The sequence below is a fragment of the Terrapene carolina genome, unplaced genomic scaffold (genome assembly GCF_002925995.2).
Source record: "Terrapene carolina triunguis isolate 2854851 unplaced genomic scaffold, T_m_triunguis-2.0 Scaffold235, whole genome shotgun sequence".
NCBI lineage: Eukaryota > Metazoa > Chordata > Testudines > Emydidae > Terrapene > Terrapene triunguis.
In genome coordinates this window covers 731,291-745,721 of record NW_020664586.1, presented here as the reverse complement: position 1 = coordinate 745,721, position 14,431 = coordinate 731,291, and positions in this window count along the sequence as shown.

Here is a 14,431-nt window from a genome sequence, read left to right as displayed (position 1 = left end):
AGTCATTCAGAGGGGAGCGCCACTGCCCTGGGGGACACAGCGAGAGACACACTCCTGGCAACCACGTGGCTGGGGATGCCCAGCTTTGGCCTCTCTCCCTGCCCTGAGCATGGAAGCAAGAGGGGTCCAGCGAAGCAGTGGGGCCAGGGAGGCAGAGGTGCCTGGGCAGGCAGCAGAGCTATGGACAGGCAGCAGGGCCGTCAGTGGGGCTGGTGGGCTGGCAGAGGGGCCAGCAGTCCAGAAGAGGGGCCAGTGGGCCGGCAGCGGGGCTGGTGGGCCGGCAGTAGTGTCAGCAGAGGGGCCAACAGTGGGGCCGATGGGCAGGCAGAGGGTCTGGCGGGCCGGCAGAGTGGCCAGCAGTGGGGCTGGCAGTGCGACTGGGGCACATCTATGGCTGCAGCAAGGGGCTGTTTCAAGCTATGTTTTGTATCATCTAAAATTCCCAGCCATAGTCTGACTGGCCTGTTAAGTGCCAGGCCAGGTCCAAGCTTGGGGTGCCAATGGGAGCTCCTCAGCACCAGGGGGCCCTGATTCCAGACCCCCGCACTCCACACCCTGCCCCAGAAGCTGTCTCAGATGTCTCAGCACGTCTTTGCCCAAAGACAGGGAAAACCGCGCCAGAGCCCCAGCCAGCCGAGCCAGGACAGAGCACATCTGAGACTGCAGCCAGTGGCTGGGCCACTGCCCTACTGGCTCTGCCAGCATCCCTGCCCCACAGAGCCCATGGCCTGGCCCCACTCAGGGGCACCGCTGCTCGCTGCTGTCCACCTTCCTCTCGGCTGGGGCCATGACCCAGCTATGCTGGTCAGAGTCCTTTGCTCTGTGGGGCTTGAGCACTAAGGGGAGAGCGGCTGTTCCTGCCCTGCCTGATGGGGCTTTTCCCCAGGGTCTCCCCTGGGCCCTACTCTCGGCTGCCTGCCCCCAGACCTCCTCAGCAGGGCAGCTGCCAGCAGCACTGAGCTGCAGGAGGGAGAGGCGAGTGTTGGGCCCTGTGCCAGCCCGAGAGGGGCCCCTCTGCCCTAGTCCCTGCTCCACTGAGAGGGCAGGCTCACAGCAGGTCCTGGCTGCCCCAGGCGGGCACTCCTACCTGTGCTGAGGGCATAGGCCAGGGCAAGCAGCAGCACTGCTCTGGCCTGCATCATCCTGCTGTGCTGTCAGCCTCAGGGACTGTCGCGGAGCCTGTACAGAAACGCTCTGGCAGAGGTTGGACTGGCCAAGCAGGGCTGTGCCCTGAGCCCCCATCCCCCATCCCCTCCACTGGGCAAATATTTGCCTCTGGACCACAAGCCAATAATGCAGCTCTGGGGAGGGTGAACGTCACCATTCAAGGGATCCCAGGCAAGGCACAGGGGAGCAGCCCTCGCCCCCAACACACATCCAGCTCATGGGGGTTTCAGCTCCCTGCCACCAAAAGTTCCTGGGCTTCAATAAACAGTCACCCCCTGCATGGCCATATCGACCCAGAGGAGGCAGGTTGTGAAACTGCTCTATGCCCATCTCCGGCAGGACTCGGCCAATAATCCCCTCCTCCCTTTGCAATAACTGACATGATTCCTAGAGCTGCCCTGTCATGGTGGAGCCACGCCCCATGCAGCCGACCCTGGGCCCTTTCACAGCTCCAGGAGCCGGGCACCGCGGGCGGGGTGGGGGCAGCAAGGCAGTGCTAGCAGAGCCTCTGGCCACCCTGGGTGAGCCAAGGCTGCAGCAGAGCCCAGAGGGAAGAGACGCACACAGCCCCACAGGGTGAATGTGAACATGCACCAGGCCAGGTCAGCAGCCAGCCTGCGCCGGAGCAAAGTCAGAGACAGCCCAGGAATGTAGAGACAAAAATCCACCGCAAGGGGGCAGTGTTGCTGCAGCACTGCGATACCCCCACAGGGGGGCAGTGTCTCTGCCACACTGCGGTAATACCCAAGGTGGGTCATGTATCTGCACATCGGTTAGACCTCCATCCCACCAAAGGGAGGCAGTGTCTCTGCAGCACTGCAATAATACTCCACGGGGGGAAATGTCGCTGCAGCACTGCGATACCCACACAGGGAGGCAGTGTCCCTGCAGCACTGTGATAATACCTCGCAGGGGGGCAGTGTCTATATAGGGCTGTTTTTGTCATTAATCCCCAGCGGGCAAATGTCCGTATGGCTGTGAGGTCCCTAAACTATCTCCAAGGGGCTTTGTCCCTGCATCATTGTCATTCAGGCGCCGACTCTCCTGGGGGCCATGTGTGCGTGGCCGGGGCTAACCACTGGGCTAGTGTTGCTGGGATCAATGGGCCTAGAGTTCCATGCACCTCTCCCTGCAGCACATTTACACTGAACAACTGATGCACACCATCTGGAGCCTGACGTACCACAATCTCAGCCTGCTCAGGTCCACGGCAACATGCACCATTCACAACCTGTAGAACTTGCACTACAGAGTCAGAAAAACAGCTAAAGCCTTTGAAACCCAGGGTTGTGAGTTCAATCCTTGAAGGAGAGATTTGGGGATTGGTCCTGCTTTGAGCAGGGGGTTGGACTAGATGACCTCCTGAGGTCCCTTCCAACTCTGATATTCTATGACATGCAAAGCGCTGAGTCAGGCTTTTGCTATGACACAGTCCCTTGTTCCCGGGCCCTTTAGCTGGAGAGTGTTTCCTAGGAGAGCCACTGTCTGGCCAGCTCGCAGATGGTCATACCTGGCCTTTGGGGAACAGGGAGCAGTGACCAGGGATGAGATGGGGATAAAGTCTAACCCATTTTTTTATAGGAGACAAATCAAGCCAAAAACATCCCCGAGGGGAAAGAAGAGAGCAGCACCGAAAGAACAGGTAGCGGCTGGCTCTGGAGCTGCCTCTCACTTGCAGCCTGAGCAGTGTAGAAACACAGGCCCAGCACACGCTTTGATCAGCCATGCCAAGGCCAGGGACAAGCCAGCATCGGGCTGTTCTAGCTTTGCAGGTAGTTGCTCCGAGCAGGGCTTTAGAACAACCTCTACGTAGCTTTTACAGATGCCTGTCTTATAAAACACTGACAGTTGAGTGGAGTGAGGCACTACCTGCAATGGGGCTGCCATGTGATCAGGACAGAATAGAGAATTTGAACACAGTAAATATCATATGATGAACGAATGAAGATTTGACTTCAACTTCTTTATCATCACTAGTGGTTTGACCCAATCTTTGTGCTATGTTTCATGGGATGAAAAAAAATAGGAATTCATCTCTTTCTACTCCCAGTCACAATAGCTACAGTTGAGCATTCTTTTTCCTCATTGAATAGAATTTTGTGTTCTGAAAGAAGTCACCTTCTGCATGATCATGAGCATATCATGAAGGACTGGAAGTACTGGAAATGAAAAGCCACCAAAAATGAACACACTGCATTCGAGAAGTTCATTAACAGAGTTGTGCAAAATTACAAGAAACCAAGAAGGATGTAGATATAGTGCTTCATAGTAGGCTTGTGTAGTCAACTTTACTTTGTGTGATGATTTAAAAACATGAGTTAAAGCTAATAAAATGGTTGTGAAACATTTTTCAGTTTTTACTATGGTGCCATACAGCCCACCTTCACCCTAACGGTCTCACCCCTCATCGGTCCTCACCCCCCACCTTGTATTTTTGAACCCCCCCCACCCTAATTTAAATTCCTGGGGGAAACACTGCTCCTATCGATGTCAGGCAAGTGTGAATCCTGTTGAGTTTGGAACTTCACGATTAACTGCACTGCCATTCGCGATGTGCTACTGACAGCTAGCAGAGCAGTGGAAAGCAGTGTGGGACCCATCCTTTTACACAGAGATGGCGAGGTGAACAGCAAACAAGGGCTGTTGAAAAATGCCACAAACCGAAGATGGAAGCTCATGGAATGCTGGGGTGGAAAGCATCATGGGACATTGAGCCCAGACCCATGATGCGCTGCAATCCACTCCACCTTCCTAGAAGACCTAGGGGCAGAAGTGTGGGATAGCTACCCACTGTGCACTGTTCTCACTGTCAGTGCTACTGCCCAAGTGTGGATGCGCTCTGCCAACAGAGGAAGACAGTGTGAACATGAAACAACAATTTTCTTTCAGCACTTTTTGATCGTTGACAAAACTTTTGTTGACAAAACTCTGCAGTGTCATGGAGGCCTTACTAGCTGCTCGTGTGATCTTAGCTTTGAAGCTCTTGCAGGCATGGTGAAAGTTCTATCACCTATAATTTTACATGACCCATTAATTATTTACACACTCATGCCATATGGCCAATTGGTTAACCATGTGGTGGCCTGTGTGGGTCAGCGGCAAGGTACTGCCTTTGTCTACAAATGATCACAGGTTCATTTCCTGGCTAAATTCTGGCAGAAGTGGGAAAAGCTCACTGAGCTGTGCATCTCAAATCTCACTGTGACCATTAGGCACTTCCTCCCAGGGCCAGCTGGGCAGCCGCAGAGGCGTAGGGAAGGGCTCCTCTTTGACATGGGAATCGGCAGCAGGTCAAATCCTGACTCACCTCTTGCAGGAGTAATAAAAATTCTCCTGCCTCTGTACTTGAAACATCCCCCTGTGATGTCTGGGATCTCCCATGTGCCAGTCAGTGCAGCGAGGGGGCAGGAAGTAGGGAAAGGGGAAAGGCCCAATTCCCTGTGCAGCTGGGGAGGGCATTTGGCCAGGCAGGATGTAGGGGGGATTCCCGGGCGAGGGGGGGGGGGGCTGGTGAGGGGAAGGTGCCTGGGGAGGGAGGTCTGCTAGCTCACATGAGAGGGGCTGCAGATCTCCAGTGGAGAGCTACTGGACTTCACCCCTTGAGTCTGCAGGCAGCCATGCCAGGGCCCAGTGGAACTTATTACCCGGGAGCCTAGAAATCTGTTTGCCACGGAAAAATACAGAATGTGCATTTTTACAGCGAATCTTTAGTTTTTACATTTTGTGAAAAAATAAAAACATCCATTAACTATGAACTAAACTTCACTGACAGCACCAGTGTCACTTATTCAGTGCGCACAACCTCCCCCTCTTGGGGTTGATTTTTGAATGTGCTTTGAATTGGAATACAATAGAACCATTTATCGGAGCCTCCGTTAACCAGAGCCCCGTGTTAACTAAACCACCAGCAGCCTGGGGCTGACAGTGGCTAGGGCTCAGGGGGCTGGGGCTCAGGTGGTGGGGGGCTGAGCGCCCCAGACCCCACCACTGTCAACACCAGGTGGCTGGTGGTTCAGTTAACACGGAGAGCTGTGCAATGGAGGCTCGGATAAACGGGGCTCTGCTGTATATCAATAAAATATTGTGTTCACCTGAGACCTGTATATGTTGCGACTAGGGAAACTAAAGGTCAGTGTTTCATTTTAATCATGGAAAAAATGTGGATTTTTATGGTTGTTTATCAGAGAATTTTGTTTTTTATCACAGAAAACTAGGATTCTGCTTATTACTAACTGTGCAGCTGAGAGGGACAGCAGTTGCTGCTCACAATCTGCCAGGGGGCAGTGCAGGAGTGGGAGAGGATGGTGCTGCTGGTGGGTCTGGACAGCCAGGCATCACCCAGCTGTCACTGCCCTGGTGTGGAAAGCTGAGCCTGTGGCACAGGCTGGTGTCCCCCAGGCATGGGCAGAGGCCCGCAGAACTCCAGGAGGGGAGGACAGGTAGCAAAGGGGCACCATGGCTGGGCTGTCTGCCCTGCTCAGCGCCCTGCATGGTGGGGGTCACATTGGTGTGGGTGTTACAGTCACAGGGCTGGGAACGCCCTGGCGCCAGCCTCAGACCCTCGTGAGCACAGGGCTCCATTCAGCTGCGATCCAGGGCTGCAGTCCCGAGGGGACCAGGCACTAACACTGTTAGCACAGAGCCTGGTTCTCGTCCCCAGCTGAGGGCAGGCGCTGGGGCTGGGCAGGTGGGCCCCAGCCAGCTGTGCTGTCACCTGGCCCCAGTAAGAGCACAGTGGGTTGACACCCCGCCCTCACCCTTCCCCACGTCAGTGGGGTCTGGCAGCAGCTCTGCCTGGGAAGCTGCCTGGGGTGGGCAGGCAGGAGAGGCTGTAGGGGGCAGCGCAGAAGGTGCAATGAGTCACAAGCCCAGGGGACACTTCCCAAGGGCAGTGTGTGACAGCAGGACACAGGAGACAATGTCAGGGTGCAGGGGTATGGCTATTGGCTGGGATCCATGTGGAGGGGGTCTCAGGCAGTGCTGGGGGGTGGGCAGGTTCGGAAGTGTTAGGGGGGCGTGGCTGGCTCTGTGGGTGGGGTCCGAGTGTTAGGGGGCGTGACTGTCTCTGTGGGTGGAGTCTGAGTGGTAGGGGCATGGCTGGCTCTGTGGGTGGGGTCTATGGGGATGGGGACGTGGCATATTTTGCTCATCCCGTGGGGTGTGACTGGCACTGCATGGGCACTGGGATGCAGGAGGCCACTCAGTGGCGTTCCCACCTGTGCTGTGCCGGGGCTGGGTTCCGGGAGGAGAGCGAGGCCCTGAGGTCAGCCTGCCCAGCCACACTGCAGTGCCTCCCCAGCCCCCCTGGCAGCGGTGGGTGCCCTGACACTGCAGCAAGGGGCCATGCAGAACCTGAGCAGAGGGCAGATGCTGTGCCCAGACAGGTGGCAGCTGCAATGGGAGTGGGTCTGTGCCACTACCACATGGATCATCGGCAGCAGATCACTGGCAGAGGGTCACCCCTGGGTGACCATGGAGGCACCTGGGGAAAAGAAGGGCAAAGGGACCCTGGGGCCACTTTCCTGAGCAGGGAGAGAGCCAGAGAGCTTGGGGAGGAGCAGGCTGGGAGGAGCCACAGCGGCTGGTCTGCAGCCCTGACTGTGGGCAGGGAGGAGCTGGCAGGAGCAGGTGGGCAGTGGGCAGGGCTGCTGAGGGGCATAGATTCAAGCCCTGAATCCCCCTTGGTCCCCAGCCCTGAGATCCAGCCAGGACCATGTTTAGTGCGAGCTCTGGGATGAGCAGTGAGTGACCTGCAGTGCAGAGCACCCGGGGCACAGGATGGCGCAGGTGAGTTCAGAGGGATCGCGGACCACAGGGGAGAACAGCCCCAGCAGTGCCTGCCAGCGTCACATAGCGCTGAGTTCCAGCAGCTGCCCACAGTTTGGGAGCAGTGGAACCTGTGCATGGTGTGGGTCAGAGATCAGCACCTCCTCATTCTCTACCCTCCTGGCTACTACCTCTCCCCCCCCCCCCCCCATCATTCAGACTCTGACTCCACCTGCCCACTGGACCCAGTATTCAGGCCACGTCCAAACCCTGCTGTTTCCTCTCCACCCTCTGCCACGCTCAGTATCTCACTCCTTGGTGCTGCTGCCTCCTCCTGGCCAGCTCTGGCACCTCGCTCCCCTGGGCTCCATGCAGAGCAGGCAGCTCGGTCACCTTCTCGGCTCGCTGCTCTGCCCCTTTTGAGCCCTGCACGCCCCATTCACCTCTGCCTCTGACATGGCTCATCACCTCCCCAGCAGTGTATGGGAGCGTCAACCTGCCTCCACCCCACCAACATCCCCAGCCTCCATCGCCCGCCCATCAGCTCCTCCCACACCTCGCAGAGACCCGTTCTGTCCGAGTGTCTGTCCATCTGTTGGGGCTCAGCACCTGCTGCTCTTTCTCTCTGGCCCCTTTCCGTCTAGCCACATTCCTCTCTCATGCACCGATTCGTTCTGCCCTCTGGGCTGGCTGGCTAACAGGGTTAGGAGCAGCTGGATTTGCTTTGCTATGTTATTGCTGCTGAGAAACATGGGTCCAGCTGCATGTGTTACAGGATAAATTCCACATGGTCCCATGCCCTGCCGAGCTGCCTTTCCTGGCATTCCCAGCCTACACTGCTCCCATTCAGGCACATTGCCTCTCACTGCATAACTAAGATCCAGTGGACACATGCTGGATTCCAGCTGTCACTTCAGTGCCTGCTGGGCCTGTCTCCCCGAGTTCTCAGCCCAGAGACTGGCAGCATCCATTCACCAGTGATCCCTCTGCCTAGCATGTGCGCTCATCCCGCCAGGATGGGCATTGCAGGGTGGCACAAGGGCTGCCGTGGGGCATGACAGAAAGCACCCAGCTTTGCTGCGCGTGGACCAGTGGATCTGCTGCCTCAGGAGCCCAGCTCTAGGTCTGGATCATTCCATACCCGGGTCCAATCTGCCCCAGAGCAGGGCTCTGGAAGGGACCTGTGCACTGGCCAGGGACGTTCTTGCTAGAGCATCTCAGCAGCACAGGTAGAGACCATGGTCCTGTGGTTCCCCATCGCACTGGCTTTGCCATGGGACTGGTGCTGAGCTCTGGCCCTGCCTGAGCTCTGGCCCCGTCGCTCAGTCCCTGGTGCCAAACCAGGTTGCCTCCCTGCAGTGTCTCTGCGTGGCTTGCGTTCACACTCCCTCTTCCTGGAGACCGCCGCTGTCTGTGGCGGAGCCACTGCTGCCCCCACCCTGCTCTCATAGGCCTTGGGGAAAGATGGGACTGGTGGGAGCAGGGATCCCCTGAGGGCAGGGTGCTGTGAGCCCCAAGGAGGCTGAGAGCAGGGAGAAGCACATCTGGCTGGAAAGCTAGAAGCTCTGGCTATGGGCCCCACACCAGTGTTTTAGCCAGCGCAGCTCAGGTCTTGCCAAGGCCGTTAGCACCACTTCAACTGGCCAGACAGTGGAATGGGCCAGCTCAGGAATATAACCACCCTGGGTGACGGGCAGGCATTGGCAAGTCAGAGACTGCTGCATGCTTCCCAGATGCACCCGTGTCTCCGCCCATGAGAGGCTGCCTCAGCCCCATACCAGCAAAAGGTCCCAAAGGTCCCAGCAGACGTCTGCCCTGGGAGGGTTGGGGGGCCAGGGTACCAGGTTTTGGGGCGCTGAACAGCACCCAGCCTTAGGAGGCTCTGTGTTCAGTACCCCCAGCCCACAGCCTGTTCACGCTCTGGCAGAACAGTCAGGGTGGGGGCAGCTGCTTCCTTGCCCCACAGGAGCCCCCTACTCAGCCTTCCAGCCCGGCACAGTACCAAGTCCAGAGCAGGGCAGAGTGATGCCTTGTCTGCAGCTGCTTCCTGGGAAGGGCTGGGGCAGCAGCCACCGAGCAGTGGCCCCAAGTCCCCAGGGGAGGGGGGACAAGGGTAAGAGACTTTCCCCACGTCAGGCCTAGGAGTGCAGCCAGGAAACTAATGGGGAACACAGCCAACGGGCAGCCTCCACCAAGGCCTCGCCTGCCCTATGAACTGCATCGGACAGGCCATGAACGAGGGGCTCAGGCTGCCCACCAATCCCCGTGCTCAGCCCCCAGGAGCAAAGGGCCCTTCCAAGGCCCCGCTCTGCGCCTGGGAGCCCCCGGCCAGGGAACAACCTCTCCTCTGCCATGGCTGCTGCTACCATAGCCCCTGTCCCACCACGGGGCAGTGCCTGGCAGCAGCCAGCAAAGTCTGCAGGAGCACTCGGGCCCAGGGTGGGAGCAGGCAGGGCCACAGGGGGTGCCCTTCCCAACCACCTCAGGGCCTGACCCCTGTGGAGAGTACGCCAAAGCCCTGTAAGTTGGGCTGCTCCTGTACCCCCTCCTGGGAAGGGGCCCTCCCCTGTGTAAATGCAAAGTATTAACGCACAATCAGCACTCTGGTATCCTAATATGCAGTTCTTTGCTCTAACTGCTAGCTCCCACTTCTCTCCTGAGCCAGGGCTAGAACCCAGGTGTCCTGATTCCTAGCCCTCACTGCTCTAACCTATCCCCTGCTCTAACCCACTAGCCCCCGCACTCCCTCCCAGAGCTGGAGATAGAACCCAGGAGTCCTGACTCCCAGCCCCCCCTGCTCTAACCACTAGCCCCCACTCCCCTTCTAGAGCTGGGCTAGAAAACCATCCACGGGCGTGTGCATGGCCATCTTTGCCAGCCTAGCCCCGAGCAGCCTGGATAAGACAGCAGCCACCCACCCTCTGCCATAGCTGGGGCAGATGCAGCCAGTGCAGGCTGCTTGCTGGCACTTCTGCTGCCCTGCCTCTTGCCTGCTGTATGGCATAAGAACATAAGAACGGCCATACTGGGTCAGACCAAAGGTCCATCTATTCCTGTATCCTGTCTTCCAACAGTGGCCAATGCCAGGTGCCCCAGAGGGAATGAACAGAACAGATAATCATCAAGTGATCAAGCCATTCCCAGCTTCTGGCAAACAGGCTAGGGACACCATCCCTGCCCATCCTAGCTAATAGCCATGGATTTATCTAGTTCTCTTTTGAACCCTGTTATAGTCTTGGCCATCACAACATCCTCTGTCAAGGAGTTCCACAGACTGACTGTGCATTGTGTGAAAACATACTTCCTTTTGTTTTAAACCTGCTGCCTATTCATTTCATTTGGTGCCCCCTAGTTCTTGTGTTATGAGAAGGAGTAAATAACACTTCCTTTTTTGGTTTCTCCACATCAGTCATGATTTTATGGACCTCTATCATATCCCCCCTTAATTGTTTTCCAAGCTGAAAAGTCCCAGTTTTATTAATCTCTCTTCATACGGCAGCCGTTCCATACCCCTAATAATTTTTGTTGCCCTTTTCTGAACCTTTTCCAAGTCCAATATATCTTTTTTGAGATGGGGTGACCACATCTGCACGCAGTATTCAAGATGTGGGTGTACCATGGATTTATAGAGGAAATGTGAAATTTTCTGTCTTATTACACTGCTCTACAGCCAAAATGCTTCTGAAATAAATGTAGTCAAACTTTACTAATTCTGGGTCACTGAGAACGAAAATGATGCTTAAAATTGTTGATTGGCTCTAGTTTTCAAGATATGCTATTGGGTCAGTATATACGACCCTTGACTTGGGAATGGCGGAGGATAAGTGAGTTATAAAGGGAAGGGATCTCAATTTAAACCAGAAATGACTAAAATACATCTTTGACTGGATCTATGAATAAATCTATGACTGGGTTTGAACAGTACTTGCTTTTTAGGCAAAACAATGAATGATGCAATCTGAAGCTGGTATTGCGTCATACATGATATGAATTGCATCATGTTATTCCTAGAAGTCATGGATGATGCAATCATAACGAAGCTTACATCACTCTGCTGAACAAATTGCCCTATATCAGCTCTAGAAATCATACAGTGTCGTGCTCTCTTATTTGTCAGTGTTTGATTTTGCAAAGGGACACATTTCTGTTTAGCCAAAGTGAGCAGAGATGCCTCGTACTTGTGTGAACTGTGCAGATAACTTCTGCTATGTTTGTGGTGAAGTGACTTTTGCATCACAAAAGCGCAATATAACCACTATGGTTAAGAAAGCCTATCACCTTTATTTTGGCTGCAAAATTGGAGATCAGGACAAGAGGTGGGTCCCACACATATGCTGCAACACTTGTGCAACAAGTCTTCGCCAGTGGTTGAACAGGAAAAGGAAATCTATGCCTTTTGCAGTGCCAATGATTTGGAGAGAGCCAACAGATCATGCCAGCAATTGTTACTTCTGCATGGTGCCTCCAGTTGGGAAAGGTATGTCAAAGAAGAAAAAGTGGACTGTGCATTATCCAAACATTCCATCAGCTATACGCCCAGTACCCCACGGAGAAGGACTGCCGGTTCCTGATGCACCAGAATCATTCTCACTTGAGTCAGACGAGGAAGAGGAAGAGGATGAAACTTCTGGTCCTGAACCATCAATGTCACAGGACCCACATTTTCTCCCATCCTCCTCCTCTGAACCACACCTCATAACACACGGTGAACTGAATGACCTTGTCAGGGATTTGGAACTACCCAAGAGTAAGGCAGAGCTGTTGGGCTCCAGACTACAGCAGTGGAATCTCCTGGCAGGTGATGTTAGGGTTTCCAAGTTCCGTGACCGTCAAAAGGATCTTGTCCCATTCTTCTTCATGGAAGGTGATCTTGTAGCCTGCAACAACATCGATGGTGTGATGGCAGCCCTCAACATTGTTCACAATCCAGATGAGTGGAGACTGTTCATTGATTCATCGAAGACGAGTCTTAAAGCTGTTTTACTGCATAATGGCAATGTTTTGCCATCAATTCCAGTTGGTCATGCAGTCCATATGAAGGAAACCTATGACAACATGAAACAACTTTTGAGGTGCATAAACTATGACCAACATCAGTGGCAGCTTTGTGGCGATTTGAAGGTTGTTGCTCTCTTGCTTGGTCTGCAGACTGGATACACAAAGTACTGCTGTTTCCTCTGCGAATGGGATAGTCGTGCAAGAGATTCCCACTACATCAAGAAAGATTGGCCACTCCGACAGTCATTGGAGCCTGGGAGGAAAAGTGTTCAGCATCCACCACTTGTTGAATCAAGGAAGATTTTGTTACCACCCTTACACATCAAGCTGGATCTGATGAAGAACTTTGTCAAGGCCATTGACAAAACACAAGCAGCTTTCAAGTACCTCCGTGGAAAATGTCCAAGGTTAAGTGAAGCTAAGATAAAGGAAGGTGTCTTTGTTGGTCCTCAGATTCGTGAACTTCTTCGAGATGGTGCATTTGACCATGCACTGCCTGGCAAGGAAAAGACGGCATGGAAAGCCTTCCAGTTAGTGGCAATAAATTTTCTCGGAAACAACAAGGCAGACAACTACAGGTTGTTGGTGGAAAACCTCCTCAAGGCATACAAAAGCCTTGGTTACAACATGTCACTAAAGATACATTTTTTGTACTCTCATCTAGATTTTTTTCCACCGAACTGCGGAGCAGTGAGCGACGAGCATGGCGAGCGATTTCACCAGGACATTGCAACAATGGAGAAACGCTATCAGGGCAAATGGAGCCCATCAATGCTTACAGACTATTGCTGGACAGTGACAAGAGATGCTCCATTTAATGAATACAAGAGACAAGCCAAGAAGCGCCGAGTAGACACTGAATAGGACTAAACTATGTACAGAATAGTTTTTTGCCTTTTGTTTCATAATAAATTTTATTTATATAACCCTTTTGCTGATTTTTAAAGTGTTACATAAACAGGACAGGTGAAATATTATCATGTAAGGCAACCATAAACACATGAAAAGACCTAGGTTTACAATTTATGATTAAAACTCTACTATCTACACAATATACATAGACATAAAATGTAAAAACTTAAATATCTTAGAAACAGTAGCCAATCAGTTGTTTTAATTGTCATATTTGAATTCAGCACATCAAAATACATAATAAATAGCACATTTTATCTCTGAAGCAGACGACTTCTCAAAAATTGTAGACCAGTGTTATTTATCCCTTTCTTAATGATTCCCAACATTCTGTTTGCTTTTTTGATCGCCGCTGCACACTGAGTGGATGTTTTCAGAACATAGTGTGTTGTGTCATGGGAAGTAGGGTGACGTGGGGCATAGGATGAGCGCTGCCTGGAGGTCACTGGGCTGGTGGGACATGGCAGGGCGACAGGTTGACTGGTAGGGCTGCTGGTCCCTATGTAGCAATGGGGCAGTCAGATTGCTGGGGGTGAGCACTGGCACCAGGAAGGGCTGGCACAGCCTGACTGGTGCTGTCTCGTTGGGGGGCTGGGGAGGGGCTGGCCCCTGCTCCCAGGGTCAGTTCTCGCCCCCCCCAGGAATAAATTCTGCTCGTTTCACTAGGTCTCCTGCTGTGGCTGGGATCCCCCAAGGGTTAAACCCTGACATGCTGCAGCCGGAGCCCCCCCAGAGGCAGAGTGAAGAGGGTCTTGCCCTGGGGTGGGCAGCACAGGAGCCGAGCGGCAGGGTCACGGTGTCGTAGTGCTGGCAGGACAGATGGACCAGCATGGTGCTAGCAGTGAGCTCCAGACCCTCCTGCTCTGGACCATGAAGGTGCAACACAGCTTCAAGGGGCCTGAGCCCCTTGCCTATACCCAGGGCAGCCATGTGCCCGGCTGGCACAGGCAGGAGACGGAGCTTTGCCTCCCTTGGTATGGGCTTCAGTGAGGTGCCGCAGCCCATGCGGGGACAGGTGGGGTGGTGAAGGACCCGCAGGAGCTCCCTGATCAGGTGCGGGGGCAGTCCTGAGCTGCGGCGGGGCAGGGCGGGGGCTGGAGCGGACCAGGGGAGAGGCAGGTCTGGGCAGGATTGAGGAATGAAGCTCTTATCTTCCATTCCAGGAGCATTCCTCTCCCCCAGTCAGGCCGGGCCCAGAGAACCCGGGGCAGTACTGCGGGGGGGGAGCTGATAGGGAGAGGGGCACCACACTACCCCCATCCTGCCCAACCAGGCACCAGGCCCAGACACTCCCTACCAAGACACCTGAGCTATCCAGGTGCCCTGTGAGGTTCCTTGCCCTGCCCCAATGGGTGTCGCAAGGGGGCACCCCAGCTGGGTACTCACCCCCATGGCTGCCCTCTCTAGGTGTGGGATCGTTGCCAACCCAGCCAAAGGGCTTCAACTGTCACCATAGGGGCTGGGCCATGCAGTATTGAAAGGCTGTGCGGGGGGGAATGAGGAGATAGGGAAGGCACCATGCGGGAGGTGTGCTGGGAGGGGTGAAGGGCAGAGCTCTGCACAGGGGGGGTCCGGGGCTGGGGGACGG